At 47.4% G+C, this 19,187-nt stretch overlaps 2 long non-coding RNA genes across 2 annotated transcripts; both read left to right on the forward strand.

Moving 5' to 3' along the window:
- The first annotated feature begins 10,113 nt into the window (after positions 1-10,113).
- LOC143692056 (uncharacterized) lies at positions 10,114-12,008 on the forward strand. The gene is made up of 5 exons (XR_013179938.1): positions 10,114-10,240; positions 10,324-10,404; positions 10,482-10,620; positions 11,511-11,546; positions 11,647-12,008. It is a non-coding gene; the product is annotated as an uncharacterized LOC143692056 (long non-coding RNA).
- A 3,473-nt stretch (positions 12,009-15,481) lies between these two features.
- Positions 15,482-17,880, forward strand: LOC143691996 (uncharacterized). Its single transcript, XR_013179841.1, has 2 exons — positions 15,482-16,856; positions 17,427-17,880. It is a non-coding gene; the product is annotated as an uncharacterized LOC143691996 (long non-coding RNA).
- Positions 17,881-19,187: the final 1,307 nt, after the last annotated feature.

The raw sequence follows: 19,187 nt of genomic DNA on the forward strand, positions 1-19,187 counted from the left end.
CCACTTTCAGACCTGTGTGCAATTTACCCTACTCTATCTCCATGTATCTTGGCAGAAACCTCCCAGACCCTGATGTGTACACGTTATCTGTTGCCTTCCTTAGACAGGAGAGAGGAGGAGAGAACCAACTGAAAATAGATTTCAAGAGGGGGAAATGTAATTTATGTCACCTGCATGACAATTTAATTGTAATTGAGGTCTATAGGTTTTTGTGCGATAGCAGAGATTTAAAGCTTGATGCAACTCAACAATGAAGGCAAGGCTTTAATAAGGCAGCATTAAGCTGGGAATTGAACAGAATCAATACTGAGAATTAGCAAGAAAAGATTATAAAAGACATTTCAGTATTCAAGGAAAAAACAGTTTTTGCATTTGATCATTTATGCAGCATACCATGGCTGTGTTTTGCCTTATTTTGGTGTTCAGAAGTGCAGCAGAACCACAAAATCAGGGAACTCAAGCAAACAGGAAAGCTTTTGGCTTTTTTATGGTTAAAATGCATGGGTAGAAACACAGCTCCATTCCAGAAATCCCATTTGCTGAAATGGAAACCAGGCAATTGAGACTATTGCAAACTGCATCAGAGATTAAACCAGCCTGCAACAAAGGAACCTTCATTCCAAATCCAGCAAATCCTCACCTTGTCTCTAACTGTAAAGGTTTTCACAGTAGATGGACACTGGAATGTTCTATAACTTCTGTTACCCCGCAGGAGCAATGCAACAAGGTCAGTGTTTAACACAAACTCCTCTTTTTCTTTTTCTTTTTCTTTTTGCCCCAATCTCTACAGGGAGGTCCTATCCAGAACCGAAAATCCAAGCGCTGCCTGGAATTGCAGGAGAACAATGAAAATGAATTTGGATTTCAAGTGGTCCTTCAGAAGTGCACTGGACAACGCTGGTCCATAACAAATGTCCTGAGAAGCTTGTCATTATAGCAGACTAAATTTTGTACCCATTTCTTTTGCTACTGTGTAGCAAGTACTGCATTGTCGCCTGCTGTACTGTATCCCTCCCGCTCCCCGTCCCCCCAGCTCCTTCTCTCCCCTTTTTGTCTCTGATTTGATTTTGTGAGTGTGTGGAAATAGGGTTTGTGGGCTGGAAATAAGAAGTTTTTATTTCACCATGATGTTTTCACGACATTTATAGAGATGCTGAATGACAGGTGACGGGTAGGCTATCCTAAAATATTTTACAACTGTAACTATTAAGCAAATGGAGAATATTTATATCTCAAACTTTTATTGAATAAAAAAGCCCAAACACTATTACTGGGTAGGTGTCTCCATGGAAATCAATTTGGAAGCTAAGTGCTGGTTTCATTGCTTCATTAACCCAAGCCTGATCCTGGCATGTTGCTGCAGAGCATCAGAATTCTGCAGACTTTGGATAAAGAGTTCTACCTGCACACCAGCAGCTACAGCAAGGGAGGATTTTCTCCATTCTCCCTTCCAGAGCTCTGTCTAGGCCACGGTAGGTACCGGTGTGCAAATACAGGGGAAAGGTCTGGGGTGTGGAGGTGTTATGTCCCCAAGTATTTTTCCTCTCCAGTACCACTTAATAAAACCCCAGAGAAAGCTCCAGGGCTCAAGTGAGGCAGGGAAGAGAATTTATTAAAAAGAAGGGAAAAAATATCCCAAGAGAAAAGCAGCAGCTACTGGAAGAAAAGTAAAATATAAACCCTGACATTTCACAGTGGGCTGGCCTCCATTTCAGTGGCTGAACCTTCCTTCCAATTCTTCATTGTTCTTACAAGTCTTTTTTTTTTAATGCAGCTGTTCCCTGGGTGCTGCAGACTTGGGTAAAAGTGGCTCCATCCAAGAGAAAAAGGGATGAATTCACTCTGCTTTTCTTCCTGCCTTGAAGGAGGTGTGAATGCAATTCCACATCTCTTCATCTCTGCTCAGACTGGCGAGGAGAGGAAATTTGATGAGGTAAACCAGAGCACTGGGATTACTAGAGTTCATTTCCAGCAGCTTTTATTTGTATGTAAATTCCCCCGTATTTTGATCAGTTTTTCTTGACAATAACAGTACACCTACCACATCTACCAGCTGATAAGGAGATACTGACAATTAAAGGAAATAGAACATTGCAAGAAACCCCAAGCCGCCTTCCTACAGTACTTGCTTAAATATTTATGGACGGCAAATATCTTGTCAGGTATCATCCCTTGTGCCAGGATATCACCTAGGGTGCTTTCCCAAGGTCTCCCACTGTGTGTTCTCTCACCACATTTGCACCTGGGGCAAGCCACCAGCACCAAGGAGGAAAAAGTTGTGCTGGTGATGTGAGGAGAGCCTGCAGAGCACCTCCACATCCTCAGGGAAAAGCTGTTAGGGCTTGGTTGCTATCAGAGACCCTGGGTAATACTTTTGAAGATGGGCTGTTCAGAAGGGATCCAGCTTCCGGGAATTTATTCATTGATCTGTTTATATACTTATTTTTACAAAGCTACCGGTTTCAGGAGCACAGATGACTGACACCATACCCAGTCATTCCCAGCTGGAACTCTGACAGGAGAATTCCTGATTATCCTTGCCTGCCTGATCTTTCCAGGCTGGCCAACATCTGCTGGGAATGACTGTGCAGGGCATGGTTTAGGATTGTCCTCTTTTGCTGGGGAAGGTTCTTTGGCTTCCTCTTTCTGAAGGACCAGAATTTCATCCTCCAACACCATGTGTCTTTTTCTGTGTCTTTTATAAACAGAAGTTAATCAGTCAAAACTAATCACCGAGCCTTTTTGTGTATGGTAATCAAGAGGTAGTTGCAAAAATTATAATTAAGCAAGTAGCTGTCATATGTCATTTTATACTGGGTAGCACTGAATACTTATTTAGCTGGAGATATAAAGGGAAACAGATTTTAGAAGGTCATCCTTACATTTTACAATCAATGTAAAAATGTGTCTGTCAGCATCATTTTGTTTGCAGACCTAAATTATGTGTATTTGTGTGTGTGTATCTCTACATCATCAAATACATGTAAATTTATATTTAAAACATCAGCATGCATGTACACAGACAGCTCACTGGCCAACCACAACAGAAGCAAAATTACATTAAAGTGCACTTTCTCCAACTAGAGCCTTTTGAGACGTGCAGATAAGACACCAAAATGTCAGCTTTGGTTCACAATTACATCACTGCTACACAGATCACCTTCAGCACTGCAGCTATTTTTAATGCTGACAAAAAACACAGAACACATGATCCTTTTTCAACATTTTTTCAAGTGCATGTTGGAAGTTTTCCACAACAACTTCTCCAACCAGAATACAAAATAGCTGTGTTCACGCAGAGGCTCTGGAGGCAATTAGCAAGGCTTTTATCTAACAGTGCATTTTCTACTGATTTTCTAAACTTTCCCCCTGCTGCACACCTTGCTTTAAAAATACTTAAAAGTGCAAAAGTTGAGTCTCAGGTCTGTCCTTCATGGCTACATTTTGACAGCAAAGCAATGTATTGTTGTTTACTGGCTAAGATGAGCTTTGCATTGTCACATGAAATGAGAGTTTTACCTGAATTCAGTCTTGTTCTGAACAGTCTGAGGGGATTTTTGTGATAAACCAGCTGAAAACTGTTTAGCACTACAAAAGCATACTTTTCATGATAATATATTGTTTCCAGTGAAGTCGTCTCATTTGAGGTGCATATATGATAGGATAGTTTTTCAATTGAAGAATATAATCTTAGGATATGAAAACAACAAATATATATTAGTTCAAAAGGCCAAAGGTGCATGAAATTTTAATTCCAATTTTAAAAGGAAAGAAACTGAGTAGTCTAAATAAACTAGACCACAGTTTAGAAGGTGGTGACTGCTCAGGCCTAAAAGTATGAAGAGTTCAGCCTTTAAACTCTGCTGACATTCTTGATCAGAAGTCTGTGTGGGTGGCAGTTTTGGGGTTTCTTTAATCAACAATAGCAGGCAAACATTTTAACATAGAGACTCTTTCTTACTCCTAGAGAACCAAAGCTCCTGTAAGCACACACAAAGAATGGTGTGAGCCCCAGCTTGTCATTTGGACTGATAGTCCCTTACCTTCTCTCATTGCTAAAATCACTTGATTTCAGTGTTTTATTTCCCCATCTGCTCTAGAAGTGGCATACCAACAGCTAACCTCAGGAAGATCTGCCCATTTTCTGCAAACACAGATAGTAAAGAACCATATTTAAGTGCCCATAAATGCCAGTTATTCTCATAGCAGTTAGGAATATTTTGCTGCAGATGACAAGAGCACTCATTCAAATTCAAAACAAGCCACCAAAGGTTACATTCTTATTTTCAGCATCTGTTAATAAGGGTTTTCTGTGCATCATATTTTTGTGATTTACCATTATTTTATAGTTTTCTGTATTCTCCTAGACATTGTTCAGCTGTTAACACAAGAAGTATCACTTGAGTTAAATGCTCTGGAAATGCTCACAATTAAAGAGGAGATTCTAAAAATATGTCCCAAACTTGTGGACAGATCACCTTGAATAAGCACTGACAACCACAAAAAGCATCCTGTTGCACAAAAAGGACCTTGCCACCAATATTGGATGCCGAGACCTTTCTAAACAGTAGAAAAAGTACAACACAAGCAGTGCAAAGACAAGAATCAAAAGCTGTGCATGGGCAGCACTTTCCAGAACAGGTCTCGTGCTTTAGGCATTTTTGCTGACCATATCTCATCAGATCTGGCAGCCATTCAGAGAGAGCTTCTTTTATTAAGAGATGAAGAAAGATCATCACACTAAAGAAGTGAATTGCCTTGACTTTTAGTGTGCCTCACATACTTTGCTATTGAACACCTTTTACCTGGGCATGCATTGCAGGAGGGAAAAAAATACCACGAAACCACCAAACCTGTATCAAAGGTAGCTTTACATTTCTGGCAGGCATCACTTTCCTAATCTGCCTCACTTTCCTGTTCTTAGAAATCAGAGTCCAAAGTTCAATTGAATATCTTGGAAGGCACATTGGGTATGTGTGAGGTAGCTAATCCTTCTGCCTGCAGCTGAATGCAATGTGTACCACCGCCATTTTTCTAACCTGTGTGTATTGTGCCTAGGCACTTCAATGTTAGATTTCTGTGTATTTAGCAATGAACAAAGTTAAACCCCTCTCTTACACCCAATTTTTTTAGCAGAGAGACAGAAACATTCAAAGTGTCAGTTCAGGCTTGAACCAGTTCATATTTAAATCATTTTATTGTTCCATAGCATGACTTCCTCTACTTGGTCTCACAATCACAACTCCTGTCAAGGATGGCAAATTTAAATGATTCTTCTTGAGAGTAAAGCTTTCAGATATTAAACCCTTGACTGAATTTTCCTAGGAGAGATTGAATCACTTGGAGATTTCATCATCTGGGGAAGGGCTTGGGGGAAGCGCTGCGCTGCTGTCCAGGGCAGGCGGACTCGTTCGGAGCCTTCTTTGGGGGTCAGGGAAAGGGGGGGTGAGGGCTCGGGGCTCTGATGCCGTTGGGGGCACCCCAAGGTGCCCAGGAGAGGGAGCCCCACGGCGGTGCAGGAGCCGGTGGGGGGCGGGCGAGGGGCGGGGGTCACGCTGGGTGCCGTCCCCCAGAGGGACCCAAAGCTGCCACCAAATGCACAGGGAAATTGCATTCCAATGTCTTGGAACAGAGGCTCATCGGGAGTTTTCTCAGCTATCCAAGCACAGAGCCCTGGAGCCAAATCAGCCTGAGCTGCTGCGTGCTTGCTGTGAGCCTTGAGGTGAGCGCGCATCATTGCGGGCTCGGGATCGATTGAAATGCGCTAAGGAAACCAGCTCTGGGGAGGGAGGGAGGGAGGCAGGGAAATGCTCTCTTAACATGTGCCAATGCTTCTGTCAAACTCATCAGGGCAGGACAGCGTTCAGACTGAAAGTGTAAGAAGATGTGGAGTGAGACAGAGAATCTGACAGGAGCACTGGACTCACAAGTGCACGGATTTTGCTTTTGGCTTGGATTGAAACTCAGAAGTTGTAAGGAATTTGGGAAGGAGAAGGGACATTTCAGAAGGAGAAGAAGAAAAAGAAGTTGTTGTTGTTGTTACAGCCCTGGCAAAATCTTTGGTTCTAGCTAATAAAGGAAGTTAGTTGAAATAAAAAAAAGAAAAAAACATGGGTTTTTTTCCTTCACTGTTGTATTCGTTGGTGGTAGATGGTGTGTTGTTTTATTTCTTGGTCTTATTAACTCTGTGTAAATAGTTTTTTGAGTGAAGCTCACTTTCTGGACGGGTTGGTTTGTATTTGAGGTAGGATTAATTTCAAGAGGTTTCTTTCCTAGACTTCTGATAGGTCTTCCTGGGATTTTGGTTTTGTTTACTGCATGTATCAACAGAGAGATTTGGTAGGGCCAGCTGGGCTGCTGGAGTTTTGGGTGTTAATTTATTAGATGGCTTTTGTTAAACACAGAATAATTATGTAAGTTAACAGCAAATTACCCAATTTATCTAGGTATGCTACCTAAACACAATGCTTTAATGTCTTACCATTTTTCTGTTGTTCTGCTCCAAGCAGTTGTGTCAAAAAAGAAAGCGCTGTTATTTTTCTGAAGAGCTTTCTTCTATAACAAGGCCTTTACTCCCTTTGAATTTGAGTCAGAGGAGCCAAACAGCTGCAGCCGCTCTGAGGGCTTTTATATTTGGTGGGATTAGCCCTCTCCCTTTTCTCAGGCATCATGGGAATGGGAGGCGGGCACCATCAGGGGTATATTAACCCCAGCCTTTGCTGAGGGGTTTCATTCCCTCTCTGGGGTGTGCTGGGGTGAGGGCTCTCCTGTCATTTCAGTGAAGAGCCTCTTTCAGCTTATCTCAGCTTGCTTTCAGCAGGTGTTTCTGGGCATCTAAAGCAATAGAGGCTTGGAAGATCCTGTGAAGAAAATGGCATGGAATACAGGGAGTATTTAAGGTGACGATTTCAGATTTGGTGTTTAGGGGTGATAAAGTGCATTTGCAATTTCTGGTTTTGTTCTTATTTCGTGTTTTTATTGTTTTTAGGAGGTGTACAGCTTCCAGAGATCCCAGGTTGTGTCAAGCACAGCACTTCTTTCAGCAGATTGATCATGTCACAGGAGGCATCTGCCCAGTGTCAAAAATGATGTTTGAGATGGAGGCTTCAGGTGAGTTGAGGGTTGTGACTGGGAGAGGGAGGGTGAGCAGGTGTCCAGTTAGGAGTTATTGGGGGGCAGGGGGGTTTGCAGGCAGCAGGGTGAGAAAGGGTGTTTATTTGAGGGCCCCCCCACGCAGGGCTTTTCAGAAGCATAGCAGAGGCATTCCCATGTCTTCCTCACACAAGGTCATCCAGTGCACCCACAGGAATGCCATTTAACTGTGCTTTTCTCTAACCCAGGTGCCACTAATAGTAAAGGCCACAGCCTTGGAATCAGGATGAAGGTGGAGCCTGAAGGAGCCAGGCACACTCAGGAGAGGGCAAGTAGCTGACTTGCTGGGATTTGGCCCACATAACTCTGAACTCATACGTTGGTTTTGGTTTTCTTTATTGTAGCTGACCGAGAGGCTAACAGGCGATCACGGGGCCCTCCGAGGCAGACTCATTTCAGGTGCAACGTGGATTCACATCGCCGATCATCCAAAAGATAAGTCTGGGTCACGGCCTGGAGAAGGGAGAGCAGCGGGTTGGGAGTTCCTGGGACAGATTGAAAAATTAGCAGAGGGAAAAGCAATCTTCTCCAAGGGGCCTCTTAGGACAGCTAAAGGGAGAGACTCCACATTTGATGGCAGCGTGCAGGCAGGCAGGGCAGAGCAGTTCCGGTCCACGTCGTGTTGTCGGGTGTACCGTGTTACCTACTGTGTCTTTGGGGTCCCTTTTGCCTTTTCCCCTCGAGGCCCTCACCACAAGCATAATGTGTCGTGTTTAACGTCCCCCCGTTGGTCACGTTCTGTGTCACGGGTGTCTGCACATGTTTGTGCCGGAGCTGCTCTGCCCTGCCGCAGAGGCTGCTGCAACAGGACAAGGCTCAGGGACACGCAGTTTGTGGGGTGTGGCCGGACTCTAGATGATATTCCTAGATAGACAGAAGATGTTTGGAGCTGTGAAGATATCCTGCAGCCCTTTGACGTTTGTCCTCGCTTTCTTTCAGACGCAGAAGGATAAAATCCAGGGCAAAATCCATCCACCCATCCCGAGTGAGGAGGTTCCCCCGAGCAGGTCAGTCACTGTTTGTCTCTGCAGGGAGAGTGTCAAGTGTGACTCTGTTACAGCTCTGTTCTTTTTCTTTTTAGGAAGTAAAGCTGGACATCAGCAGTCAAGGTGAGGTGGGCAAGGTGAGCATTGAGTAGCGTACAGAAGCAGTTGTTATTGCTCCAGTCTCACTTTGCGGTGCAGCTCTAAGCATCCGTTCCTGTTTCTGCGCTTCAGGCAATCCACTCGGAGTAGGCCAAGCCCCAGTCACCAACCGGCCGACGCGCCGGGTTTGCCGCTCTCCCGAGCCCTGGGGAAGAATCCCAGGACTCGGCGATGAAGCCTCTGCCTTTTCTGTTTAAAGGTGTCACCAGGGCAGCCTTCAGCAATGGCCGAGGAGTTGCGGTGAGTCAGGGAGGTAGGGAGGAGGAGCGAGGCTCCGCTCAGGTTTCAGCAGCGCCACATCCCCTCGTCTCCTCTTAGCCCAGGCGTGCCCCACGACGATGGCGTCAGCCTCCGAGTGCGGCTGAAGCGTGCGGCCCCAGGAGCCGGGCATTCTTGGGAAAAGAGTGAGTGGCAGAATTGTTGGGTTTTGGCCAATGTGCTGCTGAGGTTATGCATTGATATTTTGTTTTCTTTATTGGAGCAGACGAAGAAACAACAGGAAGTTGTTGAACAACAGTGCCAGCAGGACCTTCCCAGCTGTCGAGGCAGCCTTCCCTTGCACCTGACACAGACCGGCATCCCCAGATGTCTGAGAGATAAGTAGAGGGCCATGACCCACAGAGGGGATGAAACCAGGGCGCAGGGCAGGGACCCACCGGGAGGGGTTTTTGAGTCCGCTTTGGAGACGGGGGTGTCCACGAAGCGGCCCCTTAGGCCTGGGGGGGAAATAAAAGCAAAGTCTCACTTTTGATCCCAGTGCTGAGGTGCGCAGGGCAGAGCAGTCCTGGTGTGTATTGTGTCATTTGTCTATTGTGTGTTCTGTGTGGTTGGATGTGTCATGTCTTTTACCTTAGGCCTTTGAGGAGCCTAGCAGAAACCCTGGCATCATTGTTAGCATCTGTAATCTCTGCATTCCTTGGCCTGGTACCCAGGCCATTGACCTTTTGACTCGGGAGCTCCGACAGGCATCAGAACTGCATCTCTCTTTGGAAGCATCCAGTCAGGTGGCTTTTCAGGTCTTGTTCTGAGCTGCATGGACAGCCGTGCTCCTCAGTGCTCCGTTATGACGGATTAGGCTTTGTAAGAATGCGAGGTTAGGGAGAGGATTCTGACCGTAGGATTCCTGGGTGTCCATCTTTGCAGTTCTTGGAATAAATCTTTCAGCCAGCATCTTCCTCCAGGGTTCTCTGAGCCTCATCAGTTTGCCATCAGTCTCACCTCGGTCATCTCCTTTTGCATTCTCTGAGTCCTTGCAGCCACTTTCCTTGCCAGGAGATTTCTGTTCCTGTTGTGTCCCCCCTGTCTGTCACGTCCTGTCCCGTGTCACGGGTGTCTGCACACATTTGTGCCGGAGCTGCTCTGCCCTGCCGCATAGCCTGGTGCAGTAGGAGAAGTCCCTGGGAGTTTGTAATGTGGGGTGTAGTGGGACTCTAGATGGGATTTGTAGATGGACACAAGACGTCTGGAGCTCCTAAGTTATCCTGCAACAGTTTGAGTTTTGTCCTAACTTTTTTTTCAGATTCAGATGGATTAAATGTGTGCCAGAGGGCCCCATCCCGGGTGAGGGGTTTCCCCCGTGCAGGTGAGGCCCCGTTTGTCTCTGCAGCAGAAATGTAAATGATGCCTCTGTTACAGCACTGTTCTTTGTCTTTCTTTTTAGGAAGTAAATGTGGATACCAGCAGTCAAGGTGAGCAGTGGAGAGCAGTAGTTGTTATTGCTCAGGTCTCAATTTCTGGTGCAGCTCTAAGCTTCCATTCTCGTTTGTGTACTTTAGGCAATCCACTCGGAGTATGCCAAGCCCCTGTCACCAGCCAGCCGATGCTCTGGGTTTCCTGCAAATGTGAAGCCTGTGGATGCATTACAGGACTTGGTGATGAAGCCCTAAACTTTTCTATTTAAAGGTGCCATCCGGGTGGCCTTCGGCAGCTGCCCAAGAGTTGTGGTGAGTCAGGGAAGTAGGGGGGAGGAGCGAGGGTCCACTCAGGTTTCAGCCGTGCCAAATCACCTCATCTCCTCTTAACCCAGGCGTCGCCTGTGGCGACGGCCTCGGTCTCTGAGTGTGCCCGAAGCGTGCGGCCCAAGCAGCTGAGCGTTCTTAGGAGCACGGTGAGTAGCAGACTTGTGGGGTTTTGGCCAATGTGGTGCCACGATCAGGCATTGATGTTTGGTTTTCTTTAATACAGCTGTCGAAGAGACACCAGCCCGGTGCCAGCAGGACCTTCCCGGCTGACGAGGTGGCCTTTCTTTGCACCTGAGACCGGCATCCCCAGATGTCTGAGAGAGAAGTAGAGGGCTACGACCCCCAGGGGGGATGAAAGCAGGGTGCTGGTTTGGGAAATCCTGCGACGGGTTTTTGAGTCCCCTTTGGAGGTGGGGGGGTGTCCATGAAGTGGCCCCTTAGGCCCCATAAAAGCAAAATCTCACTTTTGATCCCAGTGCTGAGGTGCGCTGGGCAGAGCGGTCCCGGTGTGTATTGTGTCCCTTGTCTATTGTGCATTATGTGTTGTTTGGGTATCTCATGTCTCTTACCTTAGCCTTTTCAGGGTCCTGTCAGAAACCTTGGCATTGTTCTTATCGTCTGTGATCTCTGCATTTCTTGGCCTGGCACCCATGCCTTACAACCTTTGCCTGGGGAGCTCAGACATGTATCAGAATTGCATCTCTCTTTGGAAGCATCCAGTCAGATGTCTTTTCAGGTCTTGTTCTGAGCTGTATGGACAGCTATGCCCTGCCAGGATCCATTATGGCAGATTAGGACTTGAAAGAATGTGAGGACCGGTAGAGGCTTCTGACCGGTCTGATTCTCGGGCATCCATCTTTGCAGTTCTTGGAATAAATCATTCAGTTAGCATCTTCTTCCATCAGTGTTTTCTGAGCCACATCAGCTTGCCATCAGTCTCACCTCAGTCATCTCATTTGGCATGCTCTCGTTGCTCGCAGTAATCCTTTTTGCCAAGAGATTTCTGTCTGTGTTGTGTGCCCATTGTTTGTTGTGTCCTGTCTGTCCTGTGTCACGGGTGTCTGCACATATTTGTGCCGGAGCTGCTCTGCCCTGCTGCATAGCCTTTTGTAATAGGACAAGCCCTGGGGAGTTGAAATTTTTCATGTGGGGTGTACTTGGACTCTAGATGCTGTTCCTAGATTGATATAAGGTGTTTGCAGCTTTTGAGTCATCCTGCAGGTGTTTGACATATGTTCTAACTCTCTTGCAGGTGCAGATGCATCCATGGCAGAGCACCCCATCCCGGGTGAGGGGGTTCCCCATAGCGGGTCAGTCACCATTTGTCTGTGCAGGGGATGTGTCAAGTGTGACCCTGTTACAGCGCTGTTCTTTGTCCTTATTTTTAGCAAGTATAGCAGGATCTCAGCAGTCAAGTTCAAGAGGGTAAGGTGAGCAGTAGCCTTTCTTGTTGCTGAGGTCTCAATTCCTGGGGCAAGTCTAAGTCTCCATTCTCATTTTTGTGCCTTAGGCCATCTGCTCGGAGCATGCCAAGCTCCCATCCCCAACGGGCCGACGGACCGGGTTTGCCGCTCTCGCGAGCCCCACGTTCCGGGCAGCCGTCAGGAACCGCCGAGGAGTTGCGGTGAGTCAGGGAAGTAGGGAGGAGGAGTGAGGGTCCACTCAGGTTTCAGCAATGCCACGTCACCTCCTGTCCACTTAACCCAGGCGCACCCCACGACGATGGCATCGGCCTCCGAGCGCGGCCGGAGCGTGCGACCCGAAGAGCCGGGCCTTCTTAGGAGAAGGGTGAGTAGCAGACTTGTGGGGTTTTGGCCAATGTGGTGCCAGGATCAGGCATTGATGTTTGGTTTCCTTTGATATAGCTGTCTAAGAGGCAACGGCCCGGTGCCAGCAGGACCTTCCCAGCTGACAAGGCGGCCTTCCTTCGCACCTGACATGGACTGGGATTTCCATATGTCCAAGAGATAAGTCAAGGGCTACGACCCACAGAGGGGATGAAAGCAGGGTGCTGGGTTGGGGCTCCTGGGGGGGAGGGGGTTGAGTTGTCTCTGGAGATGAGGGTAGCCAAGATGTGGCCCCTTAGGCCACATAAAAGGAAAGTCTCACTTTTGATCACAGTGCTGAGGTGCGCAGGGCAGAGCAGTCCCGGTGTGTATCGTGTCCCTTGTCTTTTGTGTATTATGTGATGTTTGGGTATCTCATGTCTCTTATCTTAGCCCTGTGAAGGGCCTGTCAGAAACCTTGGCGCCATTCTTAGAATCTGTGATCTCAGTGTTCCTCAGCCTGGTGCCCAGGCCATGGAACCTTTGACTCGGGAGCTCCGACAGGCATCAGAACTGCATCTCTCTTTGGAAGCATCCAGTCAGGTGGCTTTTCAGGTCTTGTTCTGAGCTGCATGGACAGCCGTGCTCCGCAATGCTCCATTTCAACGGATTAGGCTTTGTAAGAATGCGAGGTTAGGGTGAGGATTCTGACCGTAGGATTCCTGGGTATCCATCTTTGCAGTTCTTGGAATAAATCTTTCAGCCAGCATCTTCCTCCAGGGTTCTCTGAGCCTCATCAGTTTGCTATCTGTCTCATCTTGGTCATCTCCTTTTGCGTTCTCTGAGTCCTTGCAGCCACTTTCCTTGCCAGGAGATTTCTGTTCCTGTTGTGTCCCCCCTGTCTGTCACGTCCTGTCCCGTGTCACAGGTGTCAGCACACACATTTGTGCCGGAGCTGCTCTGCCCTGCCACATAGCCTGGTGCAGTAGGAGAAGTCCCTGGGAGTTTGTAATGTGGGGTGTAGTGGGACTCTAGATGGGATTTGTAGATGGACACAAGACGTCTGGAGCTCCTAAGTTATCCTGCAACAGTTTGAGTTTTGTCCTAACTTTTTTTTCAGATTCAGATGGATTAAATGTGTGCCAGAGGGCCCCATCCCGGGTGAGGGGTTTCCCCCGTGCAGGTGAGGCCCCGTTTGTCTCTGCAGCAGAAGTGTGTATGGTGACTCTGTTACAGCACTGTTCTTTGTCTTTCTTTTTAGGAAGCAGATGTGGATACCAGCTGTCAAGGTGAGCAGTGGAGAGCAGTAGTTGTTATTGCTCAGGTCTCAATTTCTGGTGCAGCTCTAAGCTTCCATTCTCGTTTGTGCACTTTAGGCAATCCACTCGGAGTATGCCAAGCCCCTGTCACCAGCCGGCCGATGCACCGGGTTCCCTGCAAATGTGAGCCCTGTGGATGCATTACAGGACTTGGTGATGAAACCCTGAACTTTTCTATTTAAAGGTGCCATCCAGGTGGCCTCCGGCAGCTGCCCAGGAGTTGTGGTGAGTCAGGGAAGTAGGGGGGAGGAGCGAGGGTCCACTCAGGTTTCAGCCGTGCCAAATCACCTCATCTCCTCTTAACCCAGGCGTCCACTGTGATGACGGCCTCGGTCTCTGAGCGTGCCCGAAGCGTGCGGCCCGAGCAGCTGAGCGTTCTTAAGAGAAGGGTGAGGAGCAGACTTGTGGGGTTTTGGCCAATGTGGTGCCACGATCAGGCATTGATGTTTGGTTTTCTTTAATACAGCTGTCGAAGAGACACCAGCCTGGTGCCAGCAGGACCTTCCCAGCTGACGAGGTGGCCTTTCTTTGCACCTGAGACCGGCATCCCCAGATGTCTGAGAGAGAAGTAGAGGGCCACGACCCCCAGGGGGGATGAAAGCAGGGTGCTGGTTTGGGAATTACTGGGAGGGGGGGATTTGAGTCCGCTTTGGAGGTGAGTAGCTTTGGAGGTGGGGGGGTGTCCATGAAGTGGCCCCTTAGGCCCCATAAAAGCAAAATCTCACTTTTGATCCCAGTGCTGAGGTGAGCGGGGCAGAGCAGTCCCAGTGTGTATTGTGTCCCTTGTCTTTTGTGTATTATGTGTTGTTGGATATCTCATGTCTTTTATCATAGCCCTTTGAGGGGCCTGTCAGAAACCTTGGCACCAGTCTTAGTATCTGTACTCTCAGCGTTTCTTGCCCTGGCACCGATGCCATGGAACTTTTAACTCGGCAGCTCAGACAGGTATCAGAATGGCAACTCTTTTTCGAAGCATCCAGTCAGATGTCTTTTCAGGTCTTGTTCTGAGCTGTATGGACAGCTGCACCCTGCAAGGTTCTGTTATGATGGATTAGGACTTGTAAGAATGTGGGGACAGGTAGAGGCTTCTGACCGTAGGATTCTCGGGCATCCATCTTTGCAGTTCTTGGAATAAATCATTCAGTTAGCATCTTGTTCCTCCAGGGTTCTCTGAACTTCATCAGCCCGCCATCAGTTTCACCTCGGTCCTCTAATTTTGCATCCTCTTGGTGCTCGCTGTCATTTTCCTTACCCAGAGATTTCTGTTCCTGTTGTGTCCCCGTTGTTTGTCCTGTCCTGTGTCACGGGTGTCTGCACACATTTGTGCTGGAGCTGCTCTGCCTTGCTGCATAGCCTGGTGCAATAGGAGAAGTCCCGGGGACTTGATGTTTGTAATGTGGGGTGTCGTTGGACTCTAGGTGGGATTTGTAGATGGGCACAAGATGTCTGGAGCTCTTAAGTTATCCTGCAGCTCTTTGATTTTTGTCCTTTCTTTCAGGTGCAGAAGGATGAAATCCAGGGCAGAGCCCCCCATCCCGGGTGAGGGGATTCCCCCGAGCAGGTCAGTCACTGTTTGTCTCTGTAGAGAGAGCATAAATGATGGCTCTCTTTTTAGGAAGTCAAGGCCGAGTGGGCGAGGTGAGCATTGAGTAGTGTACAGAAGCAGTTGTTTTTGCTGATGTCTCAGTTTCTGGTGCAGCTCTTAGCATCTCCACTTTTTATTTTAGGTGGTCCACTTGCCGTCTATCCTGGCCGGGCATGCCCATTCCAGCTGTGTGCAGCTTAAGGTATCAGTGTGGCATCCTTGTCAGATTTGGGAGGTTGTGTTTTCACAGTGTCTCAGCATGCTTTTCTGCTTTGTTTCTTTGCAGGTGCTGTCGCTGCCCTAGGCATGCCAAGGAACAGAGGAGGGCAGGTGAGTCGGTGTTTAGGCAGGCTGACTCACAGGTGAGTGTTACACAGCAGCATGCTCAGTGTGTACCTATTCTTTTTGCAGGTATCTTCTGGGCACCCTCTGGAGTCAAATCAAGATTTGAGGTGGGCCGGGGCAGGGGTGCGGAGGAGCCCTGGGGATTACTGTTTTTGACGGCAATAGTCACCTTTTCTGTTTTGTCTTAGGTACCCTGAGGAGCCTCGTAGCCAAAGGTTGGAAACAACAGCACCGAGGCACACACGGAGCACATTTCACCATCCACGTCCGACCGAGGATGGATTTTGTCTGCTCCTTTTCCAAAAGATAAGTGTCGGGGCCAGCAGTTGGGAGAAGGGGAAAAACCTTTACTATCACAGAGGGCAATTTGATGTCAGCTTAGCGGAGAGGTCTGTAGTGGGACCAGCTCTCTGGAAGAAGAGGAAGAAGAGGGAGAGGATTTCTCCTCAGCCTGACCAGAGCCTTTGCCGGGCAGGGCAGTTCCGACCCATCTCAGGATTCTCGTGAACTTTGCGTTGTCTGCCTTCCTCGGCCCGACGTCGTCACGGATCTTTCCCCTGAGGAGCTCGCCTTCACGTCCGGAGCTACAGCCACGGTCACCGGGCCGTCGGCTTCCTTCTCTAGGCTTGCTGAGCCTCTCGAGCATCCTCTTAACTGCTGTGGCACTAACTTCTTTTAACGAGTTACATTTCATCATCACATGCTATCGTCATAGGGCTTCCTCTCCTTTGGCATCATCAGCCTCTGGCACATCTTGCGCTAGGCATCTCGGGTGCCTAAGGGGACAGTGCCAGGCAGTTGCCACTTGTCTCTGTGTCTATGTTGTCCGTGTCTGTGTTGTCCGTGTCTGTGTCCGTTGTCTTCCACGTCATAGGCCTTTATTACGTCTCAATGCTTTATCGGCACTATTCTGTGCCATCTAGGCTGTATTCTACTCACGTTCCTTTCTGGATATCCCTTATTCTGGCATCTTTACATTTTTACTCTTTGAGACAGGAATGTCTCAAACGGACAAGATGTTCTCATCCATCTTCCTTCTCACTACCAGCTTTGGTAGTGCCTTTTTTTCCATGCCATTTTCTTGGACTGCTAGAGGGAGTGTCTTGCACCCTCCTCATGTGACTGCAGTACTTCTATAGGTTCCATCTTCTCAAGGGTATAGGACTCAAGAATTCATCTTCCAGCGAGTTATCTCAAGTCCTGGCTTATATTGTGTGTACCTGTGCTGGCTTATACTGTATGTACCTACCCTCTATGTACACTTGCACTGTATGCATCGACTTAGATTGTTGTGTGTACTTATATTGTACCACTTATGGTTGGAGCTGCCCTGCCCGGGCACGTAGTCACAGTCAGGTAGAAGAGTTATAAAAACTTTACTGTTCATCTGTCTTTTATGGGATTTTGGGTAGAAAACTTATTGGTCCAGAGTGGAGACAAGTCCTAGCTGTCAGATAGCCACTCGTTGACCGCTTCCTGTCGTCTCACAGGTCCCCGAGGCTACCGATTTCCCCAGAACCTACCAACTGACGTCAAGGAGCGCAGCCAGAAGATGTGTGGCAGCACGTTCTTCAGCGTCTCGAGTAAGGGCCGCAGCGAGTGTGTAAGTGGGAAGAGCGTGTGAGCATGTGTGAGAGCATGTGTCTGTGTCTGTCTGCGTCTGCTCGTCTCTGCGTGTGTCAGCGCATGCCGACTGGATTACTGGATTTAACCTTGTGTGTGTGACTTTTGCTTTTCAAGTTTTTCAACTCATTTTTAAATTTAGAATAAAAAATCCCCAGCTGGGTTTCCCCCCCGCCGGCTGTTTTTTTTTCCTCGGTCCCAGTCGGTCTGTGAGGCGACGCTCATCACCAGAGTTTGGGCGCGGACTGTCCAGGGACCGGGGTTTTTGTCAGGCAGGAAGATTTTTTTTGAGGCTCCCGGGAACCACGTTCCCGAGGACCAATGATTGCTGGGGTGTAATTTAGCAGTTGTGATGAGAGGGATGGTGACTTCGTGTGTCATCTGAAGGGGGTGTTAATTGTAGATGAGTGTTGTTTTTTGTGTGCTTTTGTTGTTTTGGGTTTCCTATAACAATAAATCCACATGTAAAGAAAATAGAAAAAGGTTATCATCTTGTGTTAATATGTGTGTTGTATTGCTCTGTATTGCAGGGTGAGCACAGGGTGAACTCTCTCCTCCTTGCTGTGACACCTGGGCTGGCAGGGATGACACAGTGACCTCGGCCGGCCGATGCTGCCTGTGCCATCACCTGGCACTGACGTGTTTATGAAAATCCTTTTGCTGGGATTTTTCTCCTGAGAAGCCTCAGAACAGAAATGGAACCAATAACGATCTGCTGGCTGTGGAGTGTGGGCTGGAGATGGTTTAGCAACAGGGGCATCTTGGATTAGTCTCCTGTGCAGTGTCTACTTGATGACCAATCATGGTCCAGCTGCGTCGGGGCTGTGAGCAGTCCCAGGTTTTTATTATTTTATTTTATTTTATTATTTTTATTATTCATTCCTTTCCAGCTTTCTGATGTCTCCTTGCTCTTTTAGTATAGTTCTACTATCTCATTTTCTTTTAATATAATAGAGATCATAAAATAATATTTCAGCCTTCTGAGAGGTGGAGTCAAGATTCTCGTCTCTTCCCTCGTCCTGGGGACCCTCAAACACCGCCACAATCAGCAGCCGAGCGGGTTTGTGCGGTCCTGAGTCGGCAGACACCGGGGGGCAGCCCTGACACGGCCGAGAGCGGGGAGACACTGTCTGTGCCCCGAGGGTACTGCGGGCACCTGGGCTGGGGGGAGACACTCTCTGTGTGTGCCCCGAGGGAACTGAGGGCACCTGGCCTGGGGGGAGACACTCTCTGTGCCCCGAGGGTGCTGAGGGCACCTGGGCTGGGCCCCTGTGCAGCACAAGAGACACCAGAGACAGCGGTAGATGATAAAGGGCCGACTCTTAGCAGGGGTTAATCCAAGGTTTTATTAGGAGTCCCAAAGGAGCTCCTGCACCTCAGGGGCCTCCTGCCAAGAGCCCCAGGGAGATGTGCCAAGGTTACATTTAAAGGGAGGTGGAAACCGAAAGTAGATAACATTTTACCAACCAATAAGTGACCCTAAGGGATGGATGCTGGGGCATAGACCTACAGGACAGCGTATGGGGCAAGGCTCGGGGGGCTGACCCCTGGCCTCTGGCTGATCACTGGACGACTTGGACCGAAACTTCTGCATGGAGGGGATGGGAGGCTGAGTGATTGACAGAGAGCCAGGGTGGGGGTTTGGGGATGATCTCATCCTGGGAGAGGGATAACACAGGTAGAAGGAGGGGGGTACAGTTTGGGATAAACCATTTGGGAAAAATATGGGGATACAAAACAAAACTACTTCAAAGTATTATAAAGTATAAAAATGCACTACAGCAGGTTTGGGCAGCACCAAATGAAATGTAATAAAATAAATAAATATAATAAATAAAATATAAAATATAAATAAATAATTTCTATTCTTTAAAAATAGAAAAATTAAAAATAAAAATTAAATAAAAGTAAAAAACCAAAATAATTTAAAATAAATGAAAAACAAAATAAAAACTGTAAAGTGCTGTAAAGTGCTGTAAGAGTTCCATAAAAGGTAGTGCCGTAATGCAAGACCCTCAAACACCACCACAATCACCAGCTTGAGTTGGTCTGGGCAGCACTAAATAAAAAAAAAATAAAAACCTTTAAGAACAGAAAAATTAAAAATAAAAAATAAAAAATAAGAAAAATAAAATAAAAGCTTTAAAAATAGAAAAATAAAAATTATAAAATTAATGCTTTAAAAATAGGGAAATTAAAAATAAAAAATAAAATTAAAAAATAAAATTAAAGCTCTAAAAATAAAAAAATTAAAAATAAAAATTAAATAAAAAATAAAAATAAAAAAGTAA

The sequence above is a fragment of the Agelaius phoeniceus genome, chromosome Z (genome assembly GCF_051311805.1).
Source record: "Agelaius phoeniceus isolate bAgePho1 chromosome Z, bAgePho1.hap1, whole genome shotgun sequence".
NCBI lineage: Eukaryota > Metazoa > Chordata > Aves > Passeriformes > Icteridae > Agelaius > Agelaius phoeniceus.